The 17,852-nt window shown below is 41.3% G+C and overlaps 1 long non-coding RNA gene across 2 annotated transcripts in view; it reads right to left on the bottom strand.

The window, feature by feature from the left end:
- Positions 1–3,726, bottom strand: part of LOC120554704 — a 23,455-nt gene extending 19,729 nt beyond the window's left edge. For both annotated transcript variants that reach the window (XR_005638563.1, XR_005638562.1), the window contains exons 1-2: positions 3,687–3,726; positions 1,975–2,044 (exon numbers count right to left, since the gene is read on the bottom strand). This is a non-coding gene — a long non-coding RNA (uncharacterized LOC120554704). The remainder of the gene's footprint in view (positions 1–1,974; positions 2,045–3,686) is intronic.
- Between the last annotated feature and the right edge of the window lie 14,126 nt (positions 3,727–17,852).

Raw genomic sequence — 17,852 nt, 5'->3', positions numbered from 1 at the left:
CACACACACACACATAGATAGAGACACACACACACACATAGACAGAGACACGCACACACACACACACATAGATAGAGACACACAGACACACACACACACACACACAGACACACACACACGTAGACAGAGACACACACACAGACACACTACACACACACACACAGACACACACACACACACACACACACACACACACAGACAGAGACACACACACACACATAGACAGAGACACACACACACACACAGACACACACACACACACACACACACACACACATAGACAGAGACACACACACACACAAACACACACACACACACACACAGACAGAGACACACACACACACACAACACACACACACAGACACACACACAAACACACAGACACACACACACACACACACACACACACACAGACAACCACACACACATAGACAGAGACACACACACACACACAGACACACACACACACACACACACAAAAAGAGACACACACACACACACAGGAAACACACAGACACACACACACACATAGACAGAGACACACAGACACATAGACGAGACACAGACACACACACACACAGGAACACACACACACACACACACACAGACAGAGACACACACACACACACATACACACACAACACACACACACACACACAGAACACACACACACACACACACACACAGACAGAGACACACACACACACACACACACAATACAGAGACACACACACACAACAAACACACACACAGACGACACACATATACAAACAATATACAGAGACACACACACACACACATAGACAGAGACACACACACACACACAGATACAGACACACACACACACAACACACACACACAGATAGAGACACACACACAAGACACACACACACAACACAGACACAACAACCACAAGACAGAGACACACACACACACACACACACACAGACAGAGACACACACACACACACACATAGAAAACAACAGACAGACACACACACACACAGACAGAGACACACACACACAACACACACTAACAGAGACACACACACACACACACAGACAGACACACACACAAAACAGACACACACACACACACATAGACAGACACACAACACACACACACATAAAGAGACACACACACACACAACCCACACACACAACACACACAATAAACAACAAAACACACACAGACAAACACATACAGAACACACACACACACACAAGACAGACACACACAGACAGAGACACACACACACACACATAGACACAGACACACACACACACACACACACACAACACACACACAAACAGACAGAGACACACACAGACAATACAAACACAAACAACAAGAAACACACAACACACACACACATAACAGAACACAATAAACACACACACAAAAACAATAACAATAAAAAACACACATAACAAAACACAACAACAGACAACACACACATAGAGAACACACACACATAGAGACACAAACATATAGAACAAACACACACATAAGAACACACACATAAAAAAACACTAATAATATACAGAAACAACACACACAACGAACAGAGACACACACACACACAACACACACAAATAATAAAACAACAACACACAGACACAAAACACACACACACACACACCACACATCATCACACACACCACACACCCCTCTATAATAACTGTATATGGACCAGTAAGGCTCTGTGGTTTTAGACTCGTGTAAAGAACATTGATTACTGGATAGAGAGCTGATGCTGCAACATTTCCTCTGATGATGAGATAAAGAAGTCATGTTTGATAAGAAAACACAGACAAACACACACAAAGTGTCAAAAACTTCAGTAAAAGCTACAAAAAAACACCCTTAAACCCATAAAATGTTCTGTTTTTGTTTTGTTATATTTTATATTTCTGGAAACCTACACTTTTATAGAAAATTATGTTAGACAAGAATCAGCCAATCAACACTCACCATGACATGCAGCAGCCTCAAGCAGAAGAGTCTCAGTCTCCAGGCCAGTCCCCCGAAATCTAGAACGCTCCTTTAATGAGTCAACAGGCAGAAACAGACCATAATAAGTTCAACTTCAAGTGTATTGTCATGTGCATTTAAAAGTACAAAGTACAGAGAGACTGCAATGAAATGTGCTTTTTATTTTTATTTAATTTTATTCTTCTCATAAACACTATCACTATAATTTTAATAAAATATAATAAAATGACCTGAATACGTAGTACAAGATATATACACACACACAGAGACAGACACAAACACAGACAGAAACACACACACACAGACACAAACAGAGACACAGACACACAGACAGAGAGACACACACAGACTAGGGTTGGGTACCGATACCTGGTTCCAGTATGGAACCGGTTCCTAGGCAAACTGTAGTATTCGGTCCGGATTAGAACGCAAAACTTTGGTTCCTCATTTCGGTTCCGACTGAAATATTTTCCCTCTGTCGCTCCGGACAGCAGCAGACTCTTTCTTTCTCCCTTTTCTGTAGAGTAAAAATATCACACTGTCTCTGTAGTCTAGCCTACCGTTAGCTAGCTACCGTAAATGTAGACTTCTTTTAAAATGGCATATCTCTATATATCCCTGTGGGCTCAGCAAAATGGACGTAAAAGCATATTAACCATCTACTGACTCCACGTGATCGCTAGTAAACATGTTACACTTGCTCTGCTAGTCTACCGTTCAGGACAAGAGCCTGTAGCCTGGTGGTGGGGGAGGCAGGACAGTCTCCCCAAATTGTCTGCCCTTTCAAACTCATATCTGTGTGTACAGACCTCTTGGACACCATCTGAGAGAGGTTTCTTCTGTGCAGGACACGCCATAAGTCAGGAGAGGTGTCCTATCTTGCCAGAGAAGGCAAATATGGTCATTTTTCAATATCATTTGAATACAATATAATAAAATTACCTGAATACGTAAGTACAAGATACACACACACAGACACACATAGAGAGACACACACACACTCCACACACACACACACACACAGAAAACACACACGACAGAGACACGACACACACAAGACAGAGACGCACACACACACACACACACACACACAGACAGAGACACACACAGACAGACACACAGACACACAGACAGACAGAGACGCACACACACACCAGACAGAGACACACACACACATACACACATAGACAGAGACACACACACACACATACACAGACACACACACACACACACAAACACTCACACACACACACACACACACGCACACAGTCAGAGACACACCAGACACATATACAGAGACACACAAACACATAGACAGAGACACACACACCAAAGACAGAAACACACACACACACACAAAGAGACAAGACACAAAAGACCACACACAAAACAGAGACACACAGACAGAGACACACACACACATAAACAGAGAACACACACAGACACACACAAACATAGACAGAGAACACACACATAAACAGAGACACACACACAGACACAACACACAGACAGACTCACACACACACACACACACACACAGACGGACACAAAGAACACACAGGACAGAGACACACAGACACACACACACACACAGACAGAGACACAAAGACACACACATGGACAGAGACACACTGACTCACACACACACAGAAACAACCCCCGATGCTGAGATAAGAAGTCATGTGTGATACCAGATAAAGAGCAGCTGCTGATGAGGGTTGGTGTAGAGCGTATATGAGCTGAGTGGTGTCAGTGTTTGTCACCTCGGAGCAGAATGGCTGCAGTCACAGAGCTCTCCTTCCTGCTGTTTGCTCTCAGCAACTACATCCATGCTACAGAAAAGATCTTCATCGGAGAGGAAGGAGACTCTTACACCTTCAAGCTCCCTGAGAACAGCACCTCCTGCCTGATCTCCAGATGTGTTGGTGAGGAGCACGTGTCCTGTCCGGAACACCTCTGACCTCTGGTCCAACAGCTCCTCAGTACCTCAACACCTGAAACAACGACTTGTCAGCTCGGTGAAAACTTCTTCTTACACCATCCTCCACCTGACCCATTCAGACTCCGGCCGGTACCGAGAGGAGTGTTGGACTGAGGGCAACGTGACGCATGACAACAACTTCACTATTACTGTTTGTTCTTCAACAGATCTGAGAGGTATCTCAGTGAGAGTTGGAGGAACAGTGGACCTGTCATGTAAGGGAGCAGCTGATAATCTGGATATCCAGTGGCTCAAACAGGACTCTAGATATGATTATTATCATGTAACATGGAACAGAGTTTTTGGGGACAAGACGACATCAGTGATGGACAATGTTAGAGGAAGATACCAAGTGGTGACAAACACATCAGCTCTTCGTGTTTCCAACGTCACAGCAACAGACTTTACAGTCTACAGATGTCTGGTGATGAACCAACAGCAGTGTGTTAGCAGTTACGGTGTAGAGTTGGAACTACAGTATGAGATAATCTACCGCTCAGTGGGAGAGACCGCTGTGTTGCCGTGCTCTATCACTGACTCCACTGATGAACAGCCCCCACGTTGGTCTGAACTGTTCTCCTCTGACCTAGAACTACACAACCAGACTGTTCCTTCAGTAGACCAAAACTACTCGCTGGTGTTTTCATCTCTAATGTTAAATCACTCAGGTCGGTACTACTGTAAAGCCTCTAGGAGATATCAACATTATCAGCTGTTTGTGTGTCCCAAATTTGGCCCCCCTGCTGTAGAGCTCTTCTCAGAGGGAGAAGAAGTCACTCTCAGATGCAGAGATTGGAAAGGGTTGGGGGCATGTTTGGTTTATCAAGTCTAACAGAACAGAGGGAAGAATCTTTAGTGTAGAGTCTGATCAGAGAATGAGCAGAGTGAGCTGGTACCGTGATAATGGGAGCCTGGTTATCTCTAATATCTCAGTGGGAGATGCAGGGGAGTACTGGTGTGTAGTTTATGACCGATATTATCAGTGTTTGTCAACAGAGAGAACTGTGTTAGTGTACATGGAGCCCTTTGGGATTTACTCCACCTTCTTCAAAGTCGTGCTCAGTGCTCAGTGTCCTGCTGCTGATGCTCTGTGCTGCTGTAGTCGCTGTGAACCTGAGGACACGGAGAGGGCGCAGCTTTCAGCTCACACACACTTAATATGCATATATGATATTTCATCACGCTTTAAAACAGCCTGGTATACACTGGCTTTAATACAGCCTGGTAAACACTGGCTTTAAAACAAGGAATGGAACACCATTCATGCAGAAAACATTTAAACTAGAACACAAAAGACAAAAAAACAAACAGAAATTATGGGAAATAAGACATAACAATAATAATTATTATATAATAAAATAAGATTTAAATGTTAGAAGTGAACATTTGTCTGTATTAGTATGTTGTGTATAAATATAGATGTATTATATTGTATATAGATTGAGTTAGATTATCTTTTTCTTGACTGTGTAAGTGTGTTTGTGTATGTTCCAGATGTTGTATTTTAAATCTAAAGATTATGTGATGTTGTATATTATATATGAGGGAATGAATGAATGTCTTTAATGCATTTATAATTGTTGTATCTTGCAGTGTTGTCAGTATTATAAACTTGTTATATCTTCGGTCTATATCTATAATCTATTGGCTGTTTAATAAACATTATTAATGAACTATAAAACTGCTCTGATTGTGATTTTTTGATTATTATAAGCAACATACCTCTGGGTCTGTAAAATTTTTCTTATGTTAATTTTCATAAGCTAAGAAGGTAATTTCTAGAGCACATTTAAACACACATTAATCAGACCAAAGTGCTGAATAAAACAACATTAAAATGTAATAATCAAAACCAAAGAAGATCCCAACACCAACAACAAGCAGCCGTTGTTACCATTATATATATATATATATAATATATTATATATATATATATATATATATATATATATATATATATTATATATATATATATATATATCATTATAAAGTTAATGGAATAAAAGGTGTTCTACTTTTCTCAGCTACAGCTCTGAGTGTCTCCCTCTGCTCCTGTTTCACACAGAATCTCACTTCATAACCACACAAAACAATATTAGATAGAAGAAAAAATAAATCACCACTGAGTCTCACTTCATGTCCACAACACTATCTGAACATTATCTGGTGGTAGATGTTAGACGAGTAACAGCCAATTAGCATTCACCACTGCAGTCTCACTTCATGTCCCGCCCACAACACTATCTAGTTGTTACATGAGTTATGCGCTCCGGTCACCATTCCGGCAGCGGTGCCATGCCTGCTGTACACGCCTGTAACATTACTTCTCTAACATTTAACTTTAATATCTATCAAGATAACATTAAGTGTTTTTGTATAGGTGATAATAAAATATCCCCATGGTAATGTAGCATATGAATTTCCATCAACACAATTCCGTACGAGATAAAGGCTATCGGTTGATAGGTCAAACTGCGAGAACCTAGACACCCGTTTGATTACAATAACATTGCAGTAGCCTACCTCGTTACGGTCCTTACGGTCTCCGTGTGACAGCCTAGCCTAGCTACCATATAGCAACATTCACTTCTCTAACATTTAACTTAACATAACTACCAAGGTAACATGACGTGTATTTGTATGTGATGCTATGTACTTCCCCATCGATAATGTGTAAATTGCCGTGAACTTTAACAATCCCTCTAGAGGAACGAAACACGGCTGGAATAATAACTCAAACTTGCGAGAACCAAACCGCTTATTAGATTCTAAAGGCTCGGTTGCACGGTACATTAGACGGCCGATCGTTGCACGCGGTTACATTAACTTCGCTGGCCACGGTCGAAGTTACAAGCTTGGCGAGTTGACGGTTAATAGACTCCTGTTAACGCGCGGTTATTTAACATTAGACTCGAGCTGGCCGACCGGTTGCACGGTTACATTAGACTCGAGGGTCAATCGTGCCGACGGTTACATTAGACTCGAAAACGGGCCGACCGGTTGCACGGTTACATTAGACTCGAAGCTGGCCAACCGTTGCACGGTTACATTAGACTCCGAAGCGCCGAACCGGTTGCACGGTAACATTAGACTCGAGCTGGCCGACCGGTTGCACGGTTACATTAGACTCGAGCTGGCCGACCGGTTGCACGGTTACATTAGACTCGAGCTGGCCGAACCGGTTGCACGGGTTACATTAGACTCGAAGCTGGCCGAACCGGTTGCACGGTTACATTAGACTCGAGCACGACCGTTGCACGCGGTAACATTAGACTTCGAAGCTACGACCTGCTGCACGGTTACATTAGACTCTCGAGCGGCCAACCGGTTGCACGGTTACATTAGACTCGCTGGCCGCATCGGGTTACATTAGACTGAAGCTGGCCAACCGGTTGCACGGTTACATTAGATCTCGAAGCGGCTCCACCGGTTGCACGGTTACATTAGACTCGAGCGCCAACCGGTTGCACGGTTACATTAGACTCTACGCTCCTAACCGTTAAACGGGTAACATTAGACTCGAAGGCGAACCGGGTTGCACGGTTACATTAGATTGATACCCGACCGGTTGCACGGTTACATTAGACTCGAGGGCCGACCGGTTGCATTGCCGCTGTTATTCAGCGCCGCTGCCGCATATTATTCTACCGAACGTCGTACGCGGCGTCGACCGGTGCGTACTGCACGGTATTTTAGAGTTCATAGCCCAACGTTGGATCATAGAGTTCGCGCTCAACGGCCGTACGTTTACTAGAGTTACATTAAGAGCGCCAACGTTGCACGGTTACATATTACCTGATTGATTCTTCCACCACCACCCAGTCCAGTGGAGGCGCCTAACGAGTCGGGTACGCCACACACAGTAGCAGCAGAATAATACAGCTAACAACGGCCAACCATTGACATATATATATGCCAACGGCCAACGGCCGAATGAAGTAAAAGAAAAAAACAGGAGTGAGTCGGTTCATTGACGATGGCCTGTTCGCTCAGTGACACGAATCGGTTAATTAACCGGCTCTTCGGTCAGTTCGTCAACACTACCTAATACCTAAACAGACCATAATAAGTTCAAGTTCAAGTGTATTGTCATGTACATTTAAAAGTGCAATGTACAGAGAGAATTCAATGTGATGTGCTTCGCCCTGATCCTCTCTTCTCATTAAAACTATCAATATAATTTGAACATAACCGAACCCAACACATAGTACAATCTAATATGTGTAGCAAGATACACACAGACACAGACACACACACAACCCCGCAAATACACAAAAAATACACACACACGCACACTCACACACACACACACACACACACACACACACAAATACACACACACTCAGAAAGACACACACACACCCCTCTCTCACAACAATCACGCGCGTACACATGACTCGCCAAAATGGCAACTGGACCCCTATCCAAGGAAGAAATGAAAAAGATCTGGACTTCAGAATTTGCACCAGAAAACTGAAAAACAAACCTGCAGGGCAGCAACAAAAACCCACAACCGGACAAAATCATCACAGGAACAATAACAAGACAACCTACAGATGACCGGGAGAACCCCAAAACCACTTAAGCAGCCCCCCAAAGACCCACGCCAACACCACCGCCAACAGCTAGCCATCAAATCCAAAACCATTCAACACCGATCATCTTCAGTAGACAGTTTCATCCAAGAAACGCTACAAAAGTAACGCAATTACAGTAATGTATTCCTTTATGCAGTAACGCGCAATGTAACACATTACTAGTTAGATTTTGGTAATGTTATACCTGTTACAATCTCAGTAACGTGAGTTGCATTTCTTCACAGGAAAAACAAAGCTGTGAGTATTATTTCCTGTTGCTGGTTGAGATGACTGCAGAGACAGATAAATCTGCGAGGAGTGAGCAGTTTTTCCGGCGGCTGACAGATAGAAACATGTCGGGAATTAATGTTGAGGCTTGCTACAAGTAAATAGGATTGCATTTTATCAGTCGTGGAGATTAACTCTGCCTGTAGTGGAATGGCCTCGAATGACGAACCAAAAACTCAGTTTTTTACTGTGACCATTTACTGCTCAACATGCTGCAGTTTTACAAACAAGAAAGTGAACAACTTAAGCTTTAGCATCTCACGTTCATCTCAGTAAGCTAGCAAGAGTATCACAACAGACAACTTCCGTGTAGGCTCCTTCAAAATAAAAGCACTTCCTGTGACAGTTCACAGTATTACTAAATTACTGTTAAACAAATAAGGTTGTATACATTTTACACATATCAGCTGTAAATCAAGTACTGTTAATAATGTAAATAGTGAGTTTTAATCACACTATAATTGAACCTTTCCTTTAAGGAGCTTGCACACTGCTCCAACAAACCCTAACAAAAAGCCAACAAACACCAAAAAGTTGGGTCAGTGTGGGCTCTGTTTGTTGTCGGTTGTTGGATGGAGTGTGACATGTCCAGTCTGGTCTGGTGGAGTTGGTAGAGTGTGACATGTCCAGTCTGGTCTGGTGGAGTTGGTAGAGTGTGACATGTCCAGTCTGGTCTGGTGGAGTTGGTAGAGTGTGACATGTCCAGTCTGGTCTGGTGGAGTTGGTAGAGTGTGACATGTCCAGTCTGGTCTGGTGGAGTTGGTAGAGTGTGACATGTCCAGTCTGGTCTGGTGGAGTTGGTAGAGTTTGACATGTCCAGTCTGGTCTGGTGGAGTTGGTAGAGTTGGAAATGTCCAGTCTGGTCTGGTGGAGTTGGTAGAGTTGGACATGTCCAGTCTGGTCTGCTGGAGTTGGTAGAGTTGGACATGTCCAGTCTGGTCTGATGGAGTTGGTAGAGTTGGACATGTCCAGTCTGGTCTGGTCGAGTTGGAGAATGTTGGACCAATGGAGCCCATTTTTCACAAAAAAGACAACATTCTAACAGCTCGACATGCTGTCTCCAAATGGGTGTTTTTTCTGGCAATTAGCAGAATAACCATAGTGAGTAATTCCTCAAAAGCTTGAGGAGCAAAACGGCAAAAATCATAAAAGCTGGAGTATATTCTGAGCGAAGTTCTTGATACAAGTTAGGATAGACACCCTGTTTTGCATTTTGCAATATCCAAGGTTTACACCACAGTCTCCTCCTGGTCGGCCTTGGTTGCCGTCTCTCCTGCACACGGCTAAGCGCTTTACAGGCCAGGTAGACCAGAACTACTCTGGCCACATTCAACAAGGTCTTAACTTCATCCATGTTACATTAAACCAAAACTCAAATAAGAAAAAGTAGGACTATAGCTGACAAAAGTCAGTCTTGTCTGTTACGTTCTGGCAGTGTGGACTGGCAGTTGGTTTTATGAATATTCTAAAGACCAACTGCCAACAACTGCCAACAACTGTCAACAACTGTCAACAACTGCCAACTTCAGAATGTTATGCGTACGCAAACTCATTTAGAAAGTTTTAAATTAAACAATTTCTTATTCATGTACTTTAAACAACTATTTTACAACAATGCCGTACTTCAATACAACTGTAAAGCACTTTTAATTGAGTATTTTCATTTTCTCCTGCTTGCCTATTGTACATTTTACTTATCTATTTTTATAGCTTTATTAACTTTGCATATTCATATTAATTGTAAAAAATATTATGAATAATCTATGATGTATTAAAGTGGATAAAGGGAGACTATTGATCCAGTGGTGAAATTAACAAGCTAGATGCCAAGTCAAACTTCTGCTGTTATTTTGGTGAAAGTAACTCAAAAGTAATGCAAAAGTAGTGTAAAGCATTACAATTCAGAGACAGTAATATAACTAATTACTCTCAAATGACAGTAACTACTAATCTATAATGTATTACATTTTGAAGTAACTTGCCCAACACTGTTCAGTAGACATTTTCATCCAAAAACCCTCAAGGAGCTAGATTCAATACAGCCCAACACACCACCAGAGGGAGCCACTACACCACAAAGGAATGGCCACAAACCACAAGATACCAAAGCACCAGAGCAAACACCAGCACCCATTCTCCCGTCCAGCACCAGCATTACAGCAACAGCCACCTATCCAACCAACAGCCACCTATCCAACCAGCAGCCACCTATCCAACCAACAGCCACCTATCCAACCAACAGCCACCTATCCAACCAACAGCCACCTATCCAACCAGCAGCCACCTATCCAACCAACAGCCACCTATCCAACCAGCAGCCACCTATCCAACCAGCAGCCACCTATCCAACCAACAGCCCTACTGAAACCAAGGTCCTAGCAACATTACTGGAACAAATACAACAACTATTCACAGAATTACATAACAACATTGGCTGTGTCTCAAAACTTGCACAATTCAAACCTGTGTGTCTGTGTCTTTTCAAATCATCTGTTAACCTAGCCATTCATCAAATCCCCCACATTAATCCCGTAGCTTTCTTGTGCACATATTTAACATCCAATACTGTGGTGATTTATATGCTATAGCTACAACCATCAATACACCATTCTCTATTGTTTAAAACCATACCATTTACTTCACAAACATTGCCGGTTATAATAACCACACAACACGTGTCTTTGTTAACTACGTGTGTTTATTGGGAGTAAAAGGTAACAGAGGGTAACATATAATCTTGGTCTTACCAACATGTGCTCTCTTTGTTGTATAAAGGAAAGTTTGTCGCATCCCTCGGGTTCAAATGACGCTTAGGACTCGGGTAACAGGAAGTGACCCGGTAATTTTGAGTAATAATGTATTAGCCATCAAGTTATCTTGTGGCCTTTGTGAAATGTTTGTGTGCATCATACAAACAATATTCGGATACATTTCTAGCTTCATATAAATATATTCATTTTGGCTGTTTTAAAGGTCCCATGGCATGAAAAGTTCACTTTATGAGGTTTTTAACATTAATATGAGTTCCCCCAGCCTGCCTATGGTCCCCCGTAGGACATTTAGTGTGGACGCCAAAGTAAGAATTTCATTGTGCAGGGAAACATGTTTTCTGTCTGTGCATATGACAATAAACTCTTTGAATCTTGAATCTTAGAATTGAATCCCAGTGGCTAGAAATGGTGATAGGTGTAAATTTTGGGAAAGAGACTTTCAGATACAGTATTATGGGACCACTAAGGTCTATATAAAAGAGACTTCAGATACAGTATTAGGGGACCACTAAGGCCTATATAAAAGAGACTTCAGATACAGTATTATGGGACCACTAAGGTCTATATAAAAGAGACTTCAGATACAGTATTAGGGGACCACTAAGGCCTATATAAAAGAGACTTTAGATACAGTATTATGGGACCACTAAGGTCTATATAAAAGAGACTTCAGATACAGTATTATGGGACCACTAAGGTCTATATAAAAGAGACTTCAGATACAGTATTATGGGACCACTAAGGTCTATATATAAAAGAGACTTCAGATACAGTATTAGGGGACCACTAAGGCCTATATAAAAGCATTCAAAGAGCACCATGTCTTGGGACCTTTAAGCCTTTATTGTTCACTCACCTGACCCACCCCTGTATTGTACTGTTGTGTTGGTATGTTCCATTTGAGGGCGGGCTTCAAGCCCATATAAAATAGTAGTTTTATTTTACTGGAGAGACAGAAAGCTTGTGGAGAACCTGAGGGAGGAGGTCGAAGTCTGTTGGATGCCCTCAGAGTAGTGACTTGTTTAAAGGTCAATTGGGGAAACAGTTGTATGTTTGTATTATGTGATTGTTTTGACACTCAAGTGAGTTTATTTTATTTACTTGAAAGTCTTCTTCTTGCTTTCATTAATCTTGTTCATTTTATTTCACTATTTTGTCTTATTGGCATTAATTGGGGTAAACAATAAAAAAATTTTTTCAACCTCATCTTGGACTCATCCTGAGTGTCTACACCTGCTCATGACTACTCTTCAACATCTAGCCTTAACAACCCATTACATCCACAGATTGGTCTCAAAACCATCCAAGAGAGGAAACATCACCCTCACAAAACATTACATTCAGAGAGCCATGCACACACATAGAGACACAACACACACACACACACACACACACACACACACACACACACACACACACACACACAAACAGAGACAAACACACGCACAAACAGAGACATATTCATGCACACACACACACACACACACACACACACAAACAGAGACAAACACACGCGACAAACAGAGACATATTCATGTACACACCACACACACACACACACCCCTGATGCTGAGATAAGAAGTCATGTGTGATACCAGATAAAAGAGCAGCTGCTGATGAGGGTTGGTGTAGAGCGTATATGAGCTGAGTGGTGTCAGTGTTTGTCACCTCGGAGCAGAATGGCTGCAGTCACAGAGCTCTCCTTCCTGCTGTTTGCTCTCAGCAACTACATCCATGCACAAGAACGGATCTTTGTCCAAGTGGAAAGGTCCAAATACACCTTCAACCTCCCGAAGAACACCAACTCCTGCCTGATCTCCAGATCTGTTGGTGAGGAGCAGCTTGTCCTGTGGAACACCTCTGACCTCTGGTCCAACAGCTCCTCAGTACCTCAACACCTGAAACAACGACTTGTCAGCTCGGTGAAAACTTCTTCTTACTCCATCCTCAACCTGACCCATTCAGACTCCGGCCGGACCGTGAGGGAGTGTTGGACTGAGGGCAACGTGACGCATGACAACAACTTCACTATTACTGTTTGTTCTTCAATAGATCTGAGCTTTATTAAAGCGAGACTTGGAGAAACATTGGACCTGCCATGTGAGGGAGCAGCTGATAATCTGGATATCCAGTGGCTCAAACGGTACTCGAGATATGATTATGGAATATGGAGCAGAGTTTTTGGGGACAAGACGACATCAGTGATGGACAATGTTAGAGGAAGATACCAAGTGGTGACAAACACATCAGCTCTTCATGTTTCCAACGTCACAGCAACAGACTTTACAGACTTCAACTGTCTGGTGATGAACCAACAGCAGTGTGTTAGCAGTCAGACTGTACGGTTCAGAATACAGTATGAGATGATCTACCGCTCAGTGGGAGAGACTGCTGTGTTCCCGTGCTCTATCACTGACTCCACTGATGAACAGCCCCCGCGTTGGCTTAATCGTTTCTCCGTTGACCTAGAACTATTAAACCAGACTGTTCCTTCAGTAGACCAAAACAACTCGCTGGTGTTTTCATCTCTAATGTTAAATCACTCAGGTCGGTACGACTGTAAAGCCTCTATGAGATATCAACATTATTATCTGGTGGTGTGCCCAAAAGTTGGTCCCCCTGCTGTAGAGCTCTTCTCGGATGGAGAAGAAGTCACTCTCAGATGTAGAGATTGGAGAAAGGGTAAGGGGCATTTTTGGTTTATCAAATCGATCCAAACAGAGGGAAGACTCTTTACTGTACTGCCTGATCAGAGAATGAGCAGAAGGAGCTGGTACCGTGATAATGGGAGCCTGGTTATCTCTAATATCTCAGTGGGAGACGCAGGGGAGTACTGGTGTGTAGTTTATGAACCATATGTTTATCAGTGTTTGTCAACCGAGAGAACTGTGTTAGTGTACATGGAGCCCTTTGGGATTTACTCCACCTTCTTCAAAGTGCGATGCTCAGTGCTCAGTGTCCTGCTGCTGATGCTCTGTGCTGCTGTAGTCGCTGTGAACCTGAGGACACGGAGAGGAGCGCAGCTTTCAGCTCACACACACACTTAATATGCATATATGATCATTTCATCATTGGCTTTAATACAGCCTGGTATACACTGGCTTTAATACAAGGGATGGGACACATTCATGCAGAGAAAACATTTAAACTAGAACACAAAAGCAAAAACAACAAACAGAATTGATGGGAAATAATACATAAATACCCAATAATTATTATTATAATAATTACAAAAATAGGTTTCAAATGTTTTATGGTAAACCTTTGATCCCATTACAGTTTGCAGATGGACCTTAATGTCTGTATTAGTATGTTGTGTATATATGTAGATGATATTATATTGTATATATATTGAGTTAGTTTATCTTTTCTTGAATGTGTGTGTATGTGTCTGTGTGTGTGTGTTCCAGATGTATTTTAAATACATTTAAATTTCAAAAGATTATGTGATGCAACAAGCATATTATATATGAAGGGATATGAATTGTCTTTAATGCATTCATAATAGTTGTATCTTGCAGTGTTGTCAGTGTTATAAACTTGTTATTATATCTTGGTCTATATCTATAATCTAATCTGACAGAAACAAAAACAAAAAAATAGACAAATACCCAATGATTATTATTATAATAATATAAAATAAGTTTTCAATGTTAGAAGTGAAACTTCTCTGTATAAGTATGTTGTGTACATATGTAGGCGTTATTATATATTGTATATATATATATAGAGTTAGTTGGTCTTTTCTTGAATGTGTGTGTGTGTGTCTGTGTCTCTGTTTGTGTGTGTGTGTGTGTTCCATATGTTGTATTTTGAATCTAAAGATTTTGTGATGTTGTATATTATATATGGAGGAATATGAATTGTCTTTAATGCATTTATAATAGTTGTATCTTGCAGTATTGTCAGTGTTATAAACTTGTTATTATATCTTGGTCTATATCTATAATCTATCATCTGTATAATAAACATTATTAATGAACTATAAAACTTGTTCTAATTGTGATTTCTGATTAATTATTATATGCAACATATCTCTTGGTCTGTAAAATGTTTCTTATGTTAACTTTCGTAAGTATATATATATATATATATATATATATTTATTATCATATTAAATAAAATAAAAGGTGTTGTAACTTTGTCTCAGCTACAGCTCTGAGTCTCTCCCCTCTGCTCCGTTTCATTCACCCACTGAGTCTCACTTCATGTCCCTTCCACAACACTATTCTAGTGTTTGGTTTGGCATGTATCGTCCAATCAGCACTCACCATTGACATGCAGCAGCCTCATGCAGAATCGTCTCAGGTTCCGGCCAGTCCCCCGAAATCTAGAGCGCTCCTTTAATGAGTCATTTAGGAAACTAATACCTAAACAGGCAGAAACAGACCATAATAACTTAAAGTTATTATGGTCTAGACCAAAACAAGAAGTGTATTGTCATGTGTATTTAAAAGTACAAAGTACAGAGAGAATGCAATGAAATGTGCTTTGCGCTGGCCTTCTCTTCTCAAAAACTATCAATATAATTTGAATAAAACACAATACAATGACCTGAATACATCTTAAAACACACACACACACACACACACACACACACAATTACAAGACAACCCACAGATGACCAGAGAACCCCAACCACCACTTAAGCAGCCCCCCAAAGAACCACGCCACACCTCGCCGCAGTGTGTCAGACCTGCTGACAGATAGAAACATGTCTGGAATTAAAGTTGAGGCTTGCTACATGTAAATATGATTGCATTTCTTCAGCCGTGGAGAGTAACTCTGCCTGTTGTGGCATGGCTTCGAATGACGACCAAAAATGCTTGTCTTTTACTGTGACCACTTACTGCTCAATATGTTGCAGTGTTACAAACAAGACAGTGAGCAACTTAAGCTTTAGCGTCTCATGTTCATCTCAGTAAGCTAGCAAGAGTACACAACAGACAACTTCCGTGTAGACCAGACTGGACATGTCCAGTCTGGTCTGGTGGAGTTGTTAGAGTTTGACATGTCCAGTGGCAGTTGGTTTTATGAACATTCTAAAGACCAACTGCCAACAACTGCCAACAACTGCCAACAACTGCCAACAACTGCCAACAACTGCCAACAACTGTCAACAACTGTCAACAACTGTCAACTTCAGAATGTTGGAGCGGTGTGCAAACTCCTTTAGAATGTTGGGCGGTGTGCAAACTCCTTTAGAATGTTGGGCGGTGTGCAAACTCCTTTAGAATGTTTTAAACTAAACATTAATTTCTTATTCATGTACTTTAAACAAACATTTTACAACAATGCTGTACTTCAATACAACTGTAAAGTACTTTTAATTGAGTATTTTCATTTTCTCCTGCTTGCCTATTGTACATTTTACTTATCTATTTTTATAGCTTTATTTACTTTGCATATTCATATTAATTGTAAAACATATTATGAATAATCTATGATGTATTAAAGTGATGATAAAGGAGACTATTGATCCAGTGGTGAAATTAACACGCTAAGATGCCAAGTCAAACTTCTGCTGTTATTTTGGTGAAAGTAACTCAAAAGTAATGCAAAAGTAGTGTAAAGCATTACAATTTAGAGACAGTGATATTGTAATATAACTAATTACTCCCAAAATGACAGTAACTAGTAATCTATAATGTATTACATTTTGGGAGCTAAACTTACCCCCAACACTGTTCAGTAGACATTTTCATCCAAGAAACCCTCAAGGAGCTAGATTCAATACAGCCCAACACAACACCAGAGGGAGCCACTACACCACAAAGGAATGGCCACAAACCACAAGATACCAAAGCACCAGAGCAAACACCAGCACCCATTCTCCCATCCACCACCAGCATTACAGCAACAGCCACCTATCTAACCAATAGCCACCTATCCAACCAACAGCCCTACTGAAACCAAGGTCCTAGCAACATTACTGGAACAAATACAACAACTATTCACAGAATTATATAACAACATTGGCTGTGTCTCAACCAATGCATACTGCCAAAATTCAAACCTGTGTGTCTGTGTCTTTTCAAATCATGTTAACCTAGCCATTCATCAAATCCCCCACAGTAATCCCGTAGCTTTCTTGTGCAATCCAAAAGTAGAAAGTACAGAGAGTACAATGAAATGTACTTTTGCCCTGGTCCCTCTCTTCTCTCATAAAAAACTATTCATATAAATTTTAATAAAATATAATAAAATGACCTGAATGTTAGAGTACAAGATACACACACA

The sequence above is a fragment of the Perca fluviatilis genome, chromosome 24 (assembly GCF_010015445.1).
Source record: "Perca fluviatilis chromosome 24, GENO_Pfluv_1.0, whole genome shotgun sequence".
NCBI classification, from domain to species: Eukaryota; Metazoa; Chordata; class Actinopteri; order Perciformes; family Percidae; genus Perca; species Perca fluviatilis.
Note: the sequence above shows the minus strand (reverse complement) of the source record. Positions and strands in the feature narration are given on the sequence as shown.